Source organism: Pinus tabuliformis, chromosome 2_2, assembly GCF_031772625.1.
Source record: "Pinus tabuliformis cultivar Carrire ecotype Pingquan chromosome 2_2, CPIR1, whole genome shotgun sequence".
NCBI lineage: Eukaryota > Viridiplantae > Streptophyta > Pinopsida > Pinales > Pinaceae > Pinus > Pinus tabuliformis.
In genome coordinates, this window is record NC_142300.1 from 1,028,651,584 (window position 1) to 1,028,672,796 (window position 21,213).

Below are 21,213 nucleotides of genomic sequence, written 5' to 3' on the forward strand. Positions count from 1 at the left end.
CTCTCAACGAACAACTGCAAAGACTTCATGCTACTGCGTATTCTTTGCATTACATCCACACTGCTGTGTGTATGACTTCTTCTTTCACACCGCGACGAGTTCCACATTACAGTTCATTTTCAATAAAAACAAAACACATTACATATGCGTTGCTGCACATTACATTTCCATTACAAACTCTGCATTGTTGTGCGTTAAAATTTCTCACACTTGCTATCGCGCTGCGGTACCTACATTACATTTCATGCTCCCAACGAACAACACAAAACATCACAACACATACTCCTATGCTACACTCCTGTAATTAATAGAATTAAAAGCTTACCTACATTTACCAACTCTATAGTAAATTTCATTAAATTACCTTGCTGACAAAGCCGACGGTCAACAGGAATTCACTTCACGTCAAGTTCATGAATTAGTCCATGGCGCAGGTCAGTACTTTAAATCATGATATCAATCGGACGACTCAGATTGGTTTCAGGAAGGTGCGATCCGCGATTTGCAATTAGGTTGCATCGCAACATCGCAATCGGCAGAAATCAAGTGAACCTGACAGAAACAATAGGCAGGCATGCGATTTGCGATATGATTGCATTGCGAAATCGCAATTGGTGCAAAGTAGAGGTTCAACAGGTTAATGTGCGATAGTGATCTGCGATTTGATCGCATCTCACAGTCGCATCACAAATGAAGAAAATAGAAATTACGGGGAACTCCAATGGCGGTTTTGCTGAAATGTTCGCGGTCCGTGTTCAACTGTCGCTGCAGTTGAAATTACATTCCAACAGGGACTAGTTCCCTCATCGCACCCATTACCTGAAGCACTAGATTTTTGTAAATTGATTATTTATTTAAAGCACTAGATTTTTGTAAATTGATTATTTATTTGATGATCGCGTGAATTTTAACGAAGTGCAAAATTTGTATCATGGACTAGTTTCTTGTTAATTTTTTATTTTAGCTGATGGCCTTGTGAATTTGAACAAAATGGAAAATTTGTATTGTGCACTAGACTTCCGTTAGTTTTTTATTTATCTGGTGACCTCAGGAATTTCAAATAGCTACAAAATATGTTTGACGTGCGCTTACAGTTAAACAATGACGAGTATAATAGATAAGAAGTATATGTATCGATAAGATTATGAGAAGTATCGTTGTGAGATTTTTAAGGCACGGCAATGTTTTGGAGTTTTTATTCGGAAAACGGTGAAATGTTTTTAGTGTTATTGTTTGAAATAAGTTTAGATTTATATAGAGATATAGATTTAGTATTTTCTTCTGGAAAAAAAAATATACATTTAGTATTTTGAAAAATTTATGGCATATTAATATTGTGTTGAATTAGTAACTTAAACTTGTGATTTCAATAAATTGTACAAATCATACAGAAAAATAAACTAAAAAATCTATAACAACCTATCATGATTATTAATTTTAAAGAAAAAAATTGAAACTCTTAAATATGAAGCAAGAAACTATATAATTTTTAAAGAATTATCATTAGCAAATATTTACTTTGGCATATACCCTACATGATATAACTTATACCATAAATAAATGGTTTTGGATATAATCAACAAAATTAGTATGCTTGGTTACAATTTTATTGGCTACTATATGCTTATAAAATGATTACTCATTTCATTTAGTACACGTTTATATAATTTTTATTTTTAATTAATCAATTTAATTAAAATGATAATAGGACATAAATAATCTGAAAAAGAGATATCATTTTTTAATTTGTATATTGTTATGAATATTCTAGAATATTTTGTAATGTTAATCCTTACTATTCACCTTGTAATAATTGATAAATAAATTAAATTTTGAATGTGATACGTCCAAATAAACATGCCCATAGATGTAATAAGCATCTACCTCTTAATCATTGATAATTAAATCAAAATTCTTATAAAACCCCTATTACAAAATAAACGCACTTATCAACACAAATATAAACTAAAATTTTACACAGGGAAAAAATTATATAATCAAAATAATCTCATAAATATATAAGAAGAATAACTCACTTTTATAACTATTTCCAATAAAAACGATGTATAAAAGGTTGTGTCATTCTTATTGTTTATTAAAGTTATTGTTTTCATCTTTCCCTTTGGTTGTTGTTTTGAAATTTTTGAGTTTAATGTTAAGATTGTTACATCCTAATAGTAAAGTTCACTTCTATTTTTTTCAATTTAAACAATTAATATTATAAGTTAGCACTACTACAGCTTGAGTGGGCGTAATGGTTAAGAGCATGCGTTTAATCCTATGAGGTCAAAGGTTCAAAACAAGAGGGGGTAGAGTATGGATGACTTCGTAGTCTTAGTAGTGGGCGGAGGTGGGTCCCTTCTCCCACAAGCAAGGGGATCTCATACACCAATCTGGTGAATTATGTCTCATTCTTTAAGTGATGGATACTTGTATTATATGGTATTTAAATAATGGTAATGTTGGCTGATTTCATTAAAAATGAATTATTTCAATACATATATGTGTGTGTGTGAAGGGAAATTGTAATTTGGATTTAAAGTAGTAGTAATGTTTGTTGTGAAAAACAATTTATTTTTCATTTAAATATGGTAGAGATGTGTAATTCTTTTCCCTTGTCCCACAAGCAAGAGGGTCTCATACACCAATTTGGTGGATTATTTATGGTTCTTTAAGTGGTGGATACTTGTATTATATGTATTTAAATAATGATAATGTTGGTTAATGATAATAGTAATGTTTTCTTATGAACGTCTATTTTGCATTTCAATATCATAGAGATGTGTAATTCTTTTTATGATCAATATCGAGCCACATTTCATTTAAAATAAAAACAAAATATTCTCAAAAAAAAAGTAATGTCTATTTAATAAAAAAAGAAATATATATATCTATATCTATATATATATATATATATATATATATATATATATATATATATATTGTAAGCTTTAATTAAAAGTTTTTATTAATCTCACTCACGGCCATTCTACGACTGGAGATGTGTAATTCCTTGCATGCTTTCAACCTTAAGTTTACACACTGTATTCTAAAATAAAAATAAAATATCCGATAATTAAAAAAACACTATCCACTATAGTAAAAAAAATAAAGGTGAATATATGTTTGGTTAATTTTAATTAAGAATATTATAAAACATCAATAATGATAGTGCAATACAGTTTGAAGAAGATGTCATAAAAATACTTCACCATCCCTCTCATACATAAATAAAATATTTTGATATACATGTGAAGTAACATAAATTTACATCACTATTAAAAAAAAAAAAAATTTGTGTTGAACTTATTTAACTCTTAATATAAAATTAATATATGGTATCTAATGTACGTCATAAATAAAATATTTCAATGTCAACTATGTATATATTATATATAGTTACTATATATATGAAGAGAGAAATGGAGGTATAAAAGAAATTCAAAAAATTATATATATATATATATATATATATATATATAAAGTAGTTTCACCGTTCTATATTTTGGTTATATTTTGTTTAAACTTCAAGTATGTGTGTAGAAATAAAACCAGTATAGGTTCACTTTAATGAGAGATTTGATCTTACTTAACCTAGATTAACGATCAAAATAAATATATACTAATTTACCTTAAATATTTCATCATATATAACAAAAGAGAAATTAAATATGTCAAAATTAAGAAATAGTAAATGGGTCAAACCCTTTTTTCCACATCTTAATGAACAAGTAGTAAAATTCAATTACTTATTTTTTATATTATTTCAAATACATCACCAAATATGATAAACAATAATTTTGTAAATATTTTTAATGGTTTATTTATTTTTTGTCTTCTTTATTTTAATGAAGATGAAAAAATTCTTGGATCAATGTTATTTGTCTCTTAAAGTAAAACCACAAAACATTATTTTAGAGGAAGCTACATGGGAAAACGAGGGGTTTACGAATAAAAGCCCTTAACAACAAGCTTTGAGGGATTTTTTTCTTCTAAATACGGAAGCTATATTATGGCTCAAGGGCCTTATATGAAGGACCTGATAAGAAATTATTAATTGTTAAATTGATATAATCTGAGGCTGGATAACACCCTCCACGGTTCCATTTGATTATAATTCTATCCCTCGTCTTCTATATATACACAAAGGATAGATAGTCTTACAATCATCAAATATTTTCTACATTGTATTCATTGTAAAAGAAGGTTTCCCCTTCCAATACGACTATAATAGCTACTGTTTTATGATTTTTAAGGTACATGGTTCATAACCCAAATTCTAAAAAAATAAATGGGATTATACGCCCTAGTAGTATTAGCAATAAATTATTGATATGAAGTATTGTTTCTATCACACCATATAGTTTTGTAACTGATGTGTTAAGAATCCCACGTAAGGAGTATGTTTAGAAGAACGAAACTCAGAGGAATTGATGGGGTCTTACAGAAGTCTTGGAGCATTCGATATAATGATTCCGCAAGCAAAGGACCTTACAAGGGCTTAACATTTTGTGAAGAAAGTGAAGAGTGGCTTGAAGAGTATCAACATAGGTGGTGCATGGATTTGATTAAATCATGTGATATTGTGTTGTATTTAGTCCCATAATTAGTATAACCGTCGTGTTCAACTATCAACATTGAGTTTATGATATTGCATAGACCTTTGGTGACAAGATGGAGGAAAGAAAGGATGGTTGAAGTTATCATTCCGCTTACACATTTCATAACACAAGTTATAATGACTAAGAGAAATGGTTGCAAACTTCTTAGGAAAATATAGATTTCATTACCTAGCCAGGATACAACTTGCTAACATGACCTTTAATTAGTACAAATCATTTCGATGAAAAATGTTACATGTTTAACCCTTATTTATATAATTACATTTAATACACTTCCTAGAGTGACATCTCATTTCTTGGATTCTAAAAATATTATAAATAAGGTTATATATCTATGATAAAACATCTCATTTATTAATAGAGAGTTTGTAGTTTGTTTGGGATAGACTCACAAATAACATGCCTATATTTTAGGTATCTCTTCCTGGCCACCACAGAGCTTCAAACTTGGTCATTATACCAAACATGACCCTTTAAAATCAATCACACCAGTAATATTTGCAACCTTATGATAAACTATTGTATTAAGAAAGTTAAAACATTAATAAATATAAATATCTTCATAGCAATTTATAATTTTCTATGATAAATAATCTACATATTTATTGAGGCATTTTCACCAATGTATTTTTCATAAAAACTTGTTCACTTAAGCACTTCTCTCTAATGACATGAGACTTTTCATATGGAAATATTACCAAAGTAGATATTTTAGAGTCCTAATCTATAAGTTTGACAAAATTACGTGTTCCAGTTCCATATTTAACTCATTTAATCCAATATTTTAGAGTCCTAATCTATAAGTTTGACAAAATTACGTGTTCCAGTTCCATATTTAACTCATTTAATCCAATAAGGAGAGATAGGAACAAGATTAAAGAGCTATAAGAAAAATTAAGGTATATTGACCCTAGATAATTTTGATGACGAAATGAATATCAAACCCATCAAGGATTAAATGAATAATTTTATAGAGTTATATCAAACCCATCAAGGATTAAATGAATAATTTTATAGAGTTATATCAAACCCATCAAGGATTAAATGAATAATTTTATAGAGTTAAATAAAAAACATAGCAGAAAAGGTTTTAACCTCATATTTTTTTGAAGGGAAGAAAAGATGAGGAAATGCTTGCACTTCTCTAGAAGGAAGTATAAAATAAACTATAAATTAAAATGATTTCTCTAATATAATCAAAGGGCGTGGAAAAACAATTGAACATAAATATAGCGTAACTCATTTAATGGAACTCTAATGACTATATATATGAAATACTGAATACAACTCTTAAAATGAAGGACTAACTTTAGAAGACCAACTTGAATTTGGGAAATTTAAAAGGTAAAACAAGTGTTGAAAAAGAAATGATGGGTAATATTTAAGGATATGAAACCTACTATTAAGAACAGAAAGTGAAAAGATAATAATAAAAAAGTTGCTAGGAGTTACTTTTCGTTTAAGTTGGATCACAAGCTAAATTGATATTATATTTCCTCTTGAAATTAGGGAGTATGAATAATTTAAGTTCTTTAACATAGAAGGATTTGTCTTTTGGTTGCTATGTAACAGAATATATTGACATGTAAAAATAATAAGATTATATTATTACATCAAGAAGAAGACTTATATAGCAATATATTGTTTGATGTATAGCGATTCTATATTTCGTTAAAAAAGAAAAGAGAATCTAGATAAAAAATTTGTTTTTACAATTAATCCTCTAGTTAGTATAATTTAATGCTAGACAAAAAAATAATAAATTTATTATTTTAAATAATCATTCCAATCCTAGTCCTCTATGGTTAGATGAGGACATTGCTTTAACCAGTAGAAAAGAATAGATCCCAAAAAAAATTGGCTAAAATTTTGTTTAATACTAATATGGTTAAACCCTATAGTTCTTATGATATAAATACTTGTATTGCTATAATAAAGTGCTAGAAATCCGAATGGATGATTATATTCATATGCTCATATTTTGTTTCATACACATTTACTATAAAATAGTAAATTTTGATCTCCTAAGTGAGTATGATGATAAACTTTAAGCATAATTTTAAATTTTATTATGCACAAAATCTCAATAAAAAAAATATCTCATAGACAATAGAACTTTATCTCGTAAAAACAAATGCTGATTATTTTAATTATTTTAAATAATGAATTAATATCCTAATAAAATTAACCTTGTGAAAAATAATGTTAATTTTTTAAAGGTTTTGAATGATGAACTAATCTCTTATAAAATAAGGACAATGTTCAAAACTATATCATAACATTTTTGACATCCAAAAGCAAGTTCTCTATTAAGACATGTCAAAAGAAAAATATAATGACTCTTTTTTGAAGTGTTAAAGAGGGTCAAATCCATTAAGTATTTTTCTAAAGAATCCTTTAAAACTCAGAAAACAAACATATATGAATCCTTAAGTAAAATTAAAATAGGTACTATATAAATGGAAAACAATAATAATAAGGTGCACACCTCTCTCAACTAGATTATAAGAAATTACAATAATAAGGTGCACACCTCTCTCAGCTAGATTATAAGAAATTATTTCAGCCATAAAAGTAAACAAAATAATATGCTTCCCTCCATGACCTAGAACTCCCATCTTAAATAAATTTATGAATATTTCCTAACAAAACTCAAAGTATTTTTATAAAGGATAATATCTTCTCTACAATTCATAGAAATTGGGGTTAAGTAAAAATATTTAAAATGGGAGCATTTATCTTCAGAGCTAAGTTTATAAGCTCATCAATTTAATACTCAAACAAGTTGTTCATAAACATATAAGTAGAGCCCCCAGGTGTCCATAAACATGGGGTAGTGTCTGTGCGAATTCGATAATTATGACTACCTCCCTTTTAACCAAATTATATGAAAATATTTTACAAAAGAAAATCAGCCTATAACCAGAAAAGCTACAGTCAAATAATATGACATGCAGAATCAAATTATAGTTACAAGACCATTAAAAGTAGAAATAATAAAATCAATTTGCCACAGTACCTTATAGATTTTAGAAAAACGTGTGGAATAACTGAAAAACTAATATTAGGGGGTTAAATAGTAAAGGGAAACGTCGTTATTTGCAGGATAGAATAAGGAGAGAGAAGCCACACATTGTGGTAATTCAGGAAACGAAAATGGAGAGTCAGCAGTTGGAAACATTGATAAATAAATTGAAAATTGGATATGAGGTTATGGCTTTGGATGCAGTAGCGACAGCAGGGGGCCTAGCTATTTTGTGGAACCCGGAAGAGATAGTTTTTGATCATTGGTTTAGCTTGCCTAGAATCCTTTCAGGTGTATTTCGATTAGTGGGGATGGGGGAACGAATTTTATTTACAGGTGTATATGGCCCCCATAATTATAGAGATAGGCACGATTTTTTGAGAAATATACATACCATGAGAAGTCTTATCCCGCATATCCCATGGATAGTTGGAGGGGATTTTAACATCATAAGGAATTTAGGCGAAAAACGAGGGGGAGTAAGGAGGGAGGATCAGACTATGGAAGATTTCAATGATCTGATTCGAGACCTGAGGCTGGTTGATATCCATACAACAAATGGGATTTTCACCTGGAATAATCGCAGAGGGGGTCAGAATCAAATTGCTTCGAGGCTGGATAGATTTTTATTGTCAGAGCCAATTTTGAACCGGGATGTATTTATTGAGGCAAAAATTCTCCCCTGTCTTGGGTCTGATCACTGGCCCATAAGATTGGATATCGATATAAAACAGGTGAAAGGGAGGAAGCCTTTTCGTTTTGAATCTTTTTGGCTTAGAGATCCCCAATTCATAAAGAAAGTAGAGGGTTGGTGGAGGAGGAGTGACTGCAGGGGCAATGGAAAGATGCACACGGTACAGTTGAAGCTCAAAGAACTTAAAAAGCAAATAAAAGAGTGGAATAGGAAAGAATTCGGGAATATCTTTGAAGAGAAACTGAAATTAGAAGGTGAGATGGCGGACCTCCAGCAAAAGATTATTTTAGAAGGAAGGGATGAAGAAAAAAGCAGAGAGGAAGGTAGACTTATTTGCCAGTTAGAAGAGAGAAGAAAGCAGGAGGAGATATTGTGGAGGCAAAAATCACGGATAAGATGGCTCAGGGAAGGAGAAAGAAATACGAAATTCTTTCATCAGGCCATGATTCAACGCCGGCAACGAAACAGAATTTTTTCAATCAAAAATGTTGAGGGGGAAAGAGTAGTTGAACAAAAAGATATAGAAAAAACTTTGGTGGATTATTTTAAGGGGATATTAACAGAAAACCAAAGCAACCGAGGAGAAGCTATTAATAAGATTTGCAGTGAGATCCCACGGATAGTAACTGAGGAACAAAATAAATCACTAATGAGGGCAGTAACCATAGAAGAATTAAGTGAAGTTGTGATGGGGATGAGTACAAATAAAGCCCCAGGGCCGGATGGATTCACAGTGGAGTTTTTTCAGGCTAGTTGGCATTTCCTGGGAAAGGACATATTGGAAGCGGTGGAAGAATCACGTATGAGACAGCGGATATGGCCTGGGATCAATTCGACATTTTTAACTTTAATCCCTAAAAGTAATATATCTGAGGAACCACAGGGTTTTCGACCCATCGCACTGTGTAATGTAATCTATAAGATCATCTCCACACTTATAGTAAAGCGGCTGAAACCTCTATTATCCAATCTAATAGCACCTGAACAAACTGGCTTTGTGGAAGGCAGACAAATACTGGATGGCATTGTGGTATCTCAGGAGGTTATTCATTCGTTGAAGAAGAGAAAGCAGAAAGGGATGTTAATGAAATTGGATTTATCTAAGGCATACGATCGGCTGAGTTGGGAGTATCTTAGGGAGGTTTTGCGGGCTTTTGGTTTTGAGAATCGATGGATAGCGTGGATTGGCAGTATGATATCTACACCCAATTTTTCGATCTTGGTGAATGGTAACCCTACAGATCTCTTCAAGGCCACCAGGGGTATTCGACAGGGGGACCCAATCTCGCCATTCTTATTTATTTTGGCCATGGAAGGATTGAGCCGACTCATTAAAAAAGAAGTCAGAGACGGGCGCATAAAAGGAATTAGGTTATGGGGAAACAATTTGACTATCACACATCAACAGTTTGTGGACGATCTGATGCTATTCGGTGAAGCTTCGCTGAGGGAGGTCCGAAGTTTTCAGAGGGTTCTCGAACTTTTTGGGAATGCATCAGGTATGGAGATCAATAAGGATAAGTCCTGTACATTTATTTTCAATTCTCCTGAGGTTGTTAAATTACACTTAACTAGAGTCTTAGGTTTTAGGCAGGGTGTATTACCCACGAAGTATCTGGGCATTCAATTAGATATGAACCCTAAGCGTATTATAAATTGGCAAAATCTATTGGAAAAATTACGAAAACGACTAGCCAACTGGTCGTTTAGACTTTTGAATATAGCCAGTAAGATTGTTCTGTTGAAATCGGTTTTATCAGCTATTCCCATATATTCATTATCACTTATGGCAGCCCCAAAAGGGATCTTTTCTAAAATAAGAGAAATTATGGGCAAATTTCTTTGGGGGGGCCCTAAACAGCAAAAGAAATGGACTTTAGTCTCCTGGCAGAATGTTATAAAACGGAAAGAGGAAGGGGGATTGGGTGTACGAGATCCTGAAATTGTTAATAAGATTTTAGGGGCGAAGTTATGGTGGCGCTGGGTACAGGGGGGTATGGATGTATGGAAAAATATATGGAATAGAAAATATGGAATGCCTGCGTCCATTAAAGGGCGTTTAAGAATTGATGAAGTTCCAAGGGGGCCAGCAATGTGGGAATTAGCTAGTACTAATCGGGAGCTTGTGAGGAATCTTGCCTTCTGGGAAATCCGAGATGGCAGCTTAGCATGGTTTTGGGAGGAAGGATGGCAACAGCGGGTTCACATGAATGGTATCCCTAATTTGCATATAGTTCAACAAGGGGCACAAAGAGCAGGACTGCAGTATGTAAGGGATTATTGGAAGGCTGGAGCAGAGAATGACTTATGGCGAGTCTGGAAAAGACCAGAAGAATTCGATAACACTATCAGTCAAGAGATCGGCCAGCTGTATATTAAGGAATTAGACTCTAGAAAAATTAAAATCAGAGATGGTCAGGATATTCTTCGATGGGGGAAGGCAACGAAGGGTATGTTTACAGTCAAAGAGGCATATTATTGGGCGACAAGGGAGGAAAGAGTGGAGGATCCAGTGGAATGGAAAAAGATTTGGCAAAGTAAGTGGTGGCCTAAAGTAACGTATTTTGTTTGGCTGGTGTGTAGAGGGCGGATATTGACATGGGATAATATTCAGAAGAGAGGTATGAATGGGCCATCAAAATGCTATCTTTGTAATAAGGAAGCTGAGACTCAGGAGCATATCATGAACAAATGCCTATTTATTCGAGGGTTGTGGGAGGAGATCAGGGTATTATTTGGACAAACAAATAGGGATCCAGAGAATCATAGGAATACATTGCTCCAATGGGGCAAAGGTAATTTCCAAAGTAAGGTGGTACGAAGGATATGGACGCTGGCAGTGGGGTTTACAGTTTGGGAAACCTGGAAAGAGCGAAATCGACGAATTTTTCAAGATAAAAGAAGGGAGGAATCGAGCATTTGGGAGGTAGTCTGTAGGTCAATCAAGGAAACAGTGTTATCTGAAGTTTGGGATGAACAGGACTGGAAATTGACTCCGGAAGAGCAGCAAATAGTATCGAAACTTAATCTTGATATGTCAATGATCTACCCGAATACAAAGGAACGACCCCTAGGTGGAGTGCAGAGTCCTAAGCATTTTAGTTTGCCTGGAGAAGGAAGGATTAAACTAAGTTTTGATGGGGCCTCGAAAGGTAACCCCGGCCAAGCAGGTCTGGGCGGTATTTTTCGAGATAGCAGTGGGTCTACAAGATGGATATATGCGGATTTTGGGGGCGATATGACGAATAATGAGGCGGAGCTGTGGGCTGTTTACCAGGGATTACGCATTGCGGTTAGAAATGGATATTCGAATTTGGAGATTGTGGGCGACTCAAGGATTGTGATTGACATGTTGAGAAAATTACGGGATGGTAAGTGTTGGGACCATGTTGCAAGAAGCTGGCGGACTGCAGGCATAATAAAAGACATAGAAGGATTGCTGCGGGGGATTGAATACACGATTATTTACCATGTCTTACGCGATGGAAACAGGGCAGCGGACCTTATGGCGAATTGGGGAAGCGGAGGAGGGGATAGGCGGATCGATAGTAGCTGGAGGTTAGTAAAGGACGATCCGCGGTGGGCAGAGTTAACCGATATATTAAACCGGGATTTACATGATGCGACGGTGCCAACGGGGAATCCATAACTACCTACGAATTATGGCAAGCAGGGACACATGTACTATAGTTCATGATGGTGGGAAGAGTACGCAGGTTCGCGCGGATGGCATTAACACTCAGATCGCTTGGAGTCATAACCACAACGCCCCATTGATCATTCCAAGAAGAGAATGGGACTGGGTACCGAGGATGAGAGGACACTCCGTCAGAGTGATGGTGATTGAATCCACTTATGTTAATACATATGGAACGCGGAGTAATGACGATTTTGAGAGGCATCGAAGCTATAGGAACCCAAGGTGGCGGATTGGCAATGCATTCAGAGTTGCATGCATGCGAATGAATTGGAGTTGGGGATCAATTGGGAATTGTCGGGCGGGGAAGAGTAGTCAGAGGATTTCGGTGATAGCGGAGGAAGAGGAAATGGCGGAGGGTCAAGACAGGGATGTAGGACGCTGGACGAGGAGTAAGGAGGTCAGTCGAGAGGCGAAGGGTAAGAACCAGGTAGAGGAGACCATTCGGAAGATTATGCTTACCATTTCAGATGACTCAGAAACGGAGTTTGACATACGGGATTACCTTGTGGATGAAGAACCCCGGCGTGGACAGGAAGGTATTGATAAGCGGGGAAAAGGTATTGATAAGAGGAATGAGGCCGACGACCGGGAGGAAGAACAGGAGTCTGAGGAAGAGGGGGAGAGACAAGTGGGTGGCCGACGAGGGCGGAGACGGGGAGGGCGCGGGCAGAAGAAGGAAGGCGCCAGTCAGCGGGGCAGAGGGAGTTTCAGCGGGAGAGGAGGCAGAGGGGGCAGGACAGCACGAGCTGAGTTTGAGGAAGAAATGGGAAGTGAGGCTAGAGGGAGGAAACGTGGTAAGAGAGATATGAAAAAGAAACTGCAGGAGGCAGAAGAGGCTTATCATCAGCATACTCATCCAAACATACGAAGAATTATTGAACATTTGGAAGAGGAAGCATTGCAGGAACAATCAGGGTCAGAACTGGAGGATTGGGAGGCATATCTGCCTGATCCAGGACATACCAGAGGTAGGATGACATTATATAAACAATCTTTGCATGTCTATTAGGGCATGAAATGATTATTAGCTAAAGCACTTGAACAGGTAGCCCTGGAAATGGTAGAAATGGCTCAGGGTATACCTGTCATGAAGAAGGAGCTGAAAAATCTTCAAGTCACATTAATGATGCAAGATAGGAAGATGGATGAGATCCTGAAGTTTCTTCAAGCCAGTGGTATGCGCGTTAAGACGGAGAATGAGGCCAATCTGGAGACTCGGACCTAGTAGCAGATGGAGCAGCTGAAAAGAGGTTTTTTGCTTTTAGTTTTCTTTAGATATACTAGTTTTGCATGACTCAAATCATACTTTGTTTTACTGTAGGAATGGTAGATGGATATGTAATATGGGAAAAAAGACTGATGGGTTTCTATTTTTGGATAACTGGATATATAGCATGGGTAGAAAGACTGATGGTATTTTATTTTTCGATGGCTGTTAAGAATCTCAGGTGGTCAAGAAACCCGGTTTCCCTTCGGGGCGGGTTGAGACCGGTCCATATGTTTATGTTTATGTTTCATATTTTACAGTAATAGAAATAATGAATCTCGCCTTTGCTTACAAAAAAAAAAGAGAAAAACTAATCATTGAAATATGGTTAACAATAATTAAAACAAAAAAGTGATTAACATAAAACTGTAACGCAAGGTTGATTGCAAAATTTAATAATTTTGAATATCTCTACCACATTTCCCTTCTGATAAAAAGGGAAGTTAGAATGTTATTTGTGGACTGGAATAACGTTAACTGAGGAGGACAAGGTTGCTTGGGGAGATTTTGCACTAGGAGGGAATATTTTGTTGAACTCAGCATACTCATACATTACCCAACGAAACAATTTTGATCACTAATTAGATTGGCTGTCTTGGCTGTCTGGAAGGTGGGAATGAGGAGTGATTAAGCTGAAATGATTTACATAGCCCGTTTTAAATAATCACATTCTTACCTCAGAGAACCTCTCGAATTGGGGATTTCACGGCCCCTGGTTTTGTTATCTCTGGGAGCGTCATATGACGATGTTGTACATTTATTCTTTAGCTACCCCTTCGCACTTAATCCCCAGAGTGATGTCTCAATATATATAAAGATGGATGCTTAGGTCGACATATTTTCTATCTTATATTTCCTCATTAAATGAACATTTGATTGGAAAGGGTTCAGGAATATTTCACTGAATATTTTTTGGGGATTTGGCATTGTTGGAATGCCTATATAATTGAGAATATTTCTACAAGTGTGCGGTTAATAGCCTAAATATTTTGACCTTCTGTCAGGAGATAGGCCCATGGTGTCCTGAGCTGCACAAGCCTGCTTGTATCTTCAGGCATCTTATGGAGTTATCCTCTATAGGTTTCTTTGACGGGCCATTGGCAGGAGTGAGTGTGGCTGCAATGGTTATAATGTTCTCGGCCCTTCCTTGTCCTATCAATTCTATTGGGTTGTTGGAAAAGGAACCAACAACAGAGAAAAGGTTCTGGCGCTTTGGGGTGTGCTGCAATGTGCTTCATGGGTGGATATTGACGTACTAGAGGTAGCTGGTGACTAAAAATATGTTGAAAATGGGGTTAAGCGCTATTCTTCTTTTTGTGTTCCATCTCTTTTCCACGGGCTACAAAAAATTATTGCCCTAAAGGAATATTTCACACGTCTCTCATTCTCCAACATCTACCTTGAGCAGATTGATAGATTCGAAAAGAAGGTGTGAGGATGGACACACGGGTGGTTATCTTTAGGTGGTCGTACGACCCTGATTAATTCGGTTATCCTTCACATATCTGTTTTCTGCATCCATCTGCTTCTATTTCCGAAGGATATCATTCACAAGATCGAATCTATAATGGCAAGGTGCATGTGGTCTGGTAACGAACAAAAAGGGAAGTTCCACTTGGTAAAATGGAAATTGATTGCACATCCAATATCTGATGGAGAGTGGGGAACATTGGAGATGTTCTCATTTAAGAAATCTATGATAATTAAAAACCATTTGAGGGAGACAAAGGGTAGATGCATTTGGGAAAAAATAAACAGAGATAAAAAATATGGATGGAGCACATTTTTTGTTTGGATCAGGGAAGGGAATAAAATAAAGAATCCTCATCATTCATCTGGAGTATCATGATGAGTAACATACAATGGTTACTTCGGTTTATCATATGGGATGTGGGATAGGGATAGGGTACTAAGGTCGAGATTGGACTTTATGTCATTAAAGGATTTATGGGGAACCACTCCCTATCAGTTCCTATTCTGGTGTGCCTCCATGAAAAAGGATTATTCTACCTAAACCAGATCCACAAAGTTCATATTCGAGGATCTTTTTACAAATCTTCGCTTAACGTTGTCGATCTCGAGCTTCAGGGACAAATGACAATTGAATGGGAGGAAGACTTGTCTAATGCGAAAGCGATTGGTATATACTTATTTGATCAAAAGGACAAGATGGTATCGGATGGTAAGATGAAAAAGGGATAGACAATGGACAGAGATGTATACATCAGTCTTCCTAAATCTGAGATGCCTGCAAATTTGTTAAATTTGTTAAACTAGTTTCAGATTATGTGGAAGTGGGATATACCACAAAATATCAATTGTTTCTATTGGTTGGCTCTACACAATAGGATTATAATGTGGGACAATCTTATTCTTTGTGTATTCAATGGCCGTAGTATTTTTCCCATGTGCAATTTGGGACCTCACGAAGCGTGCCACCTCATATTGAACTGTTCGTTTGTTGTGGCGGTTTGGGTGGGGGTGATGAATTCTTTAAACAGTGTTGAAGAATAGAATATCCTTTCCCTACAATTATGTTTATTTTACTGGTTCAAAACTCAACAGACACACAGGTCCCTTCTTTTTCATATCATGTGGTCAGGTCCCTTCTTTTTCATATCATGTGGTCTATTGGGCATAGCAGGAATTCTCGTTTATTTGATCTGAAAGAGGCATATGTCATGGGAGTGATTATCAAAACAGTGGTATACTACAAAGAAATTGCGCTAAGAAAGAAAGTCACTAAGAAAGGATAATTAGATACGAGGAAATATAGAAAGAACTCTCTGCATGTTTTCAGATGTCACGTGGATAATTTTTTAACAACATTTATTCGCACTAGATTTAATAGAAAAATTTAATATATTATTTCCATTTTTTTATTTTTATCTAAATCCCTCCCTATATAGAAGTTTTTTGGTTTTTTTTAAAGGACATTGCCTATAAAAACCATAATTTCACCTGAAATATATTTTTTAGATGGAATCTGCTAATTTGTTTTTTCTGGAATATATTTTCTTAACTATTTTATATTTAACTATATTGTTTATATTTTTGGTTTTTGCATTTTGAAATACTTTTTTTACTATTTTATATTTAACTATAACTATATTTTATTTTTAACTATTTCATTTTTATCTACCTTTCAACTATTTAACTATTTTATATTGAAATATAATATATTTTATAGTTAATTATTTTTTGGTATTTTTTTGAGATGGTTATTAATATCAAATGGGCCAACATTTTTAATTTATATTTTTTCACTAATATCAATATTTACATTGCATTAATAACATTTTCGATATTACATTGCTCTCTATTTAAGCCTTTTCCATGGTGTACCTGTTCATCTAGTTCCGATGATGAACCATATTTGTTGGTTCCCGAAGCTTATCTTATTGATTTCTACTGAAAGACATTTCTTAATTAATAAAGCATTTAATGAATACCCAAATTAATAATAAAATATTTCATTGATAGCCAAATTGATAATAAGATATTTGACCAATTCCCAAATTAAACAATTTAAATATGTAAAAAATTTTAATTGGTTTACATATTATAACATGGAAATTATGCGAAAATAGCATGGGCACTTTTAGGCTGGAATTTCCTCTAATGGAGCATGAGTACATAGGAAATGTGGATGTGGTAATTACATAATATTTACACCCGGAAAATATTATCACTTCTAGTGAGAGGAATTAAAGGGTGCTAATAGTAGGACATAAATAATTGCATTATGGGGAGTCCTCATTTTCTCTAGGCGACTGGGATTGGAGACACTTTATGTGTTTGGAGACACAAACGCCACAATCAATTGGGTTAAGGATGATTCCCATTTCAATCTCCCTATCCTCACAACTTAGATGAGACGTATTTGTAATCTGGTAAGCTCTTTTCAGTCGATTTATTTTCGACACATATACAAGGAAGAAAATAATGTTGAAAATCTTCTCTCCAAGAGAGGCATATCAAAGGAGGAGTCAGCTGAGAAATTCTGGTAGCGTTGACTTCACATAAGAGGGTTTTTTGTTTTTTTTTTAAAACAATTTCTATGGGGCAATTTTAATTTTCGAGACAAATGATATGTAATAAAAGAGTTATAAAAATGTTTGGGATTGGTGTTTTACGCTATTTCTGTGAGTCATAATAGCATGACATACTGAAAATTAATATGCCATAATAGCAACGTAGGGGTTTTTTTGCAGCTCGAAAATGTTGTAATTGTGAGTACATTAAACTTAGATGTGTTATATAATGTATAACAAATTGAAGCAGACGATATCTGACTTACGTACTATATTTTTATATAATGAAAAGAAAGAGTCTTTTGTTCTTTGAAAAAAAAAAACTCTATCACGGATTCCTTTTCCAAATTCGTGTTTCTACTCAGTGGGGTCAGATCTTCTTTAGTCACCTTGTTGATGGCTTGGTCTGTAGTTCAGGGTCTTTCTTCCTCTAGTAAGATATGCTCGAATGATTTCCTTCTACACTATCATTTTTGCGTCTATGTTACTATCCTTTCACTCCGTTTCAGTTTGTTAACTTAATCTTTCAACGACTTTCTCCTCCTTGATACTTTCTATTTAGTGGTTGATGCTCTCGCAACCCTCTACTTTCGATTTGGGTGTTTTTCTCATCCTGCATGTTTGTTAACTTAAACTCTGCTCTGTAGTTTTCATTTATGGTCAAAAAATCATTTATAAAAATAAATTAATAAGAATAGAAAGTACAAGAATTCCCCACTTATATTCAAAATTAGTTAAATAAGATTACATTCGAGAAATCAACATTAAATGAATGGAGTCAAACAAAACTAATTGAAACTAAACTGGGAAACTTGGATGGATGGTTATTACACTTAGCAGGTGGTTGGAATTAGATTCTCCAACATTACCCCTTAATTACAACCACATAAAAATTTAGTTAAGATGCATGTTGGTCTATGTATTAACTAGGCTTACAATTTCAAAAATTGATATCATCTAGATTTTCTTTTCCTTTCCTGTTTTTCGAGATCCTATATCTTCTAAATTATTTAAACTTTTTCTTTTTATTGTATGCTTCAAAGCTCAGTTTCATCATTTGCTGGTGCATGCCTTCCATTATTCTAGGTTGTCTAAGCATGTCTTGGAATTTTTAAAAAATCAGCTTGTTTGTGGAGCGCTTCCATATGTTGTCTTCTATAGTGTGCTTCTCATCATCAATCTTTTGCTCCAACATAAGTTCATAATACAATTCCAATTCTTCAATACTCTAGTACCTGAAAATTTCATTACTGTTTTCATCATCGAAGTCACCTTCAAGGTTGATTGTTGCAACCTCTACACAAAACTCACCTAGACATGGTGTTGCAAGCCATTCTTCAAGGAAATTGAATTGTTCTTCATAATCATTTTGTTTACCTACACATTGAAAATCAATGGTAAGTTTAAAAACATTTGCAAAACCACATTGATTTTGTTCCTTCTACTCTACAATGAGAGCTTTCTCTTGTTGCACTTCCTTCTTTGTCTCTCCATCTATATCTATTTTCTCTTTGTTGGCTTCCTTCTTTGCCTCTGCCTCTATCTCTGTCTATGTGTCTATCTCTTCCACTTCTTTAATAAACTTGTGCTACTATAAACAGGTTGTCTTCCACTTGGTTTTCAGATGCAAGGGGGATTTTCTCACCGAATAGCATCATGTCGATCTAATGTTTTTGTTGCACCATGTGCAACCATTCATCTTTCTCCAACAAGTATTGATCAAACATAACATAAACAATTAAATTGTTGGATTCACCATAACATTGGCTTCTCTAATGCCAACTTCATTGTCATCAACAATATGTTTTGCTAGATTCACCAAATCTTCATCCACTTGTTTTTGTATATAGTGGGAATCCTACGCATCTACATGCTCTTTATCTACTGCTTCCGTAAATTTTTCATAATCATCATCCACTTGTGACTGAGCACATTGAGATTCACCAAACTTTTCGTCTTCAACTTCAATAATCCTCCTTAAACCAAAACTCCTCTCAAGGGTGTCCTAGGACTCCTTGGATGACTTGACATTTGTTATGAGGGGTAGAATGTTGTCATCTACATATTTTTTTATGCAAGTGTGAAGGCATTATTTTTCCTTTTGTCCTCCAACTCATTCAAATAGATCTGAAACAACTCTTGTTGTTTCTTTGACTTTCTTGTCCTCTTGGATTTTCGCATTTGTTGAATATGACACACTATAACTCAACAAAGAAACTGTACTACAAACATAATTGCTTCTCTATTGTCAACTTCAAGAAAATTAAACTGCCACTTTTGTTGCTGGCTTTAACTCTAGTTCATGGTAGCGACATACAACAATGATAACTCAAAAATCTCAAATTGATTCACTTTCAATACAATCTTTATCCAAATTTCTTAGAAAAAAAAAAAAAAAAAACATTTCTATAAAATACTTTCACAAAACCCTTTTCAATTTGAATAAGCTTTTAAAAAAATAGAAATAAAAATAAACTTTCAATTTGTTGTTCTAAAGTCTGTCCTTTTCTTTTCTTAATAATAAAAAAAAATCAACGTAGCCAAAATCATTTGATTGCTTTAAAAACATATAAATTGATTTCACAAACCAAAAAACCTTTTTTTTAAAGCGTCCTTTAAAAAAATAACGTAAAATTTTAAAAGGATATGCCCCTTCATCCAAAGCAAATAAGAAATAAATGATATTACTTTTTCCATGCACCTTGGAATTTTCAAGCTTAGGAATACACTATAGATTTCGTGCCATTCGAGCCTTCCAAATTCGTAATTTGTAATTTGAACCTTCACGGTGATGAGCTCGAGCATTACCTTGTTTTAACTTTTACCTCCGCCACAGATTTGAACCTCGTGCCTCTTAAGAGGGCCGTATGTGCTTCATGCCACAGATCTGAGTTGTGCTTCGTGGCTAATCAAATGCACGCTTCGTTTTCCTTGCTTGCTGGTTATTCCGTCGTCAACGCATTTTTTGACATACAAAGTATGGGCCGAGTTGCGAATTTTAACAGGTTCGTAAGATTCTGTTGATCAATGCAGTTAAACAGAGAGCATGTGTGTTGGTCACCTCAAAAAAAAAAATTAAATCAGGCTAGCTTGCAACGGCTTCTCTTAGAATTCTATCTCCTCTTGAACTGTTTTCCTCTAGTCGTCGTTCTCTTCGTTTTCTTTGCATAACCGATTTCACGCAGCTAGTTTTTTTTTTTATCTTCGTTGTTTTCTTTGGATTCTTATGTAACCTGGGGCTCTGATACACAAGAAATGAAAAATTATGGAGCATAGTGTTTTTCTCAATATTCAAAATCAGTCAAATAATATTACATTATAAACAAATTACATGACTGAAATAAAATTAAATGAACTGAAAATAAATTAAAACACTGGATAGACGATTTTAACATGTAACAAATAATTGGAATTAGATTCACCAACTTTTTTTAATTCAACTAATAATTTGTAAAAAAAACCTCTGTCATCTCTCCTTTATATCTCCTTTATGGAACTTTGCATCTTGCTTCATTTCCCTGTTTTTTTTAATAGATTTTGCTCCATATATAATTTACGTTCTTGTAGATATCAGAAATTTGAACATGTAGCTCCTTTTGAAATAAATTGTTTTTTCTTAGAGATTAAAAAAGGTTAGAATCTTACTTGAAGAAAACAAAATCATATAACTCGATTATATGTTGATTTCTTGATATGGGAAGAATATCCCAAAAAAGGGAGGTGAATTACGTTCCCTACATAATTACACGGTAATGCCTTGCGAATCATATCCTCAAATAACCTTAGGGATGTAAACACGCGGCATCCTCAAATCCTTTGATACGCAGAGTTCCGAATTTTAAAACGAAGCAAATTTCAATTTTACGTTCAC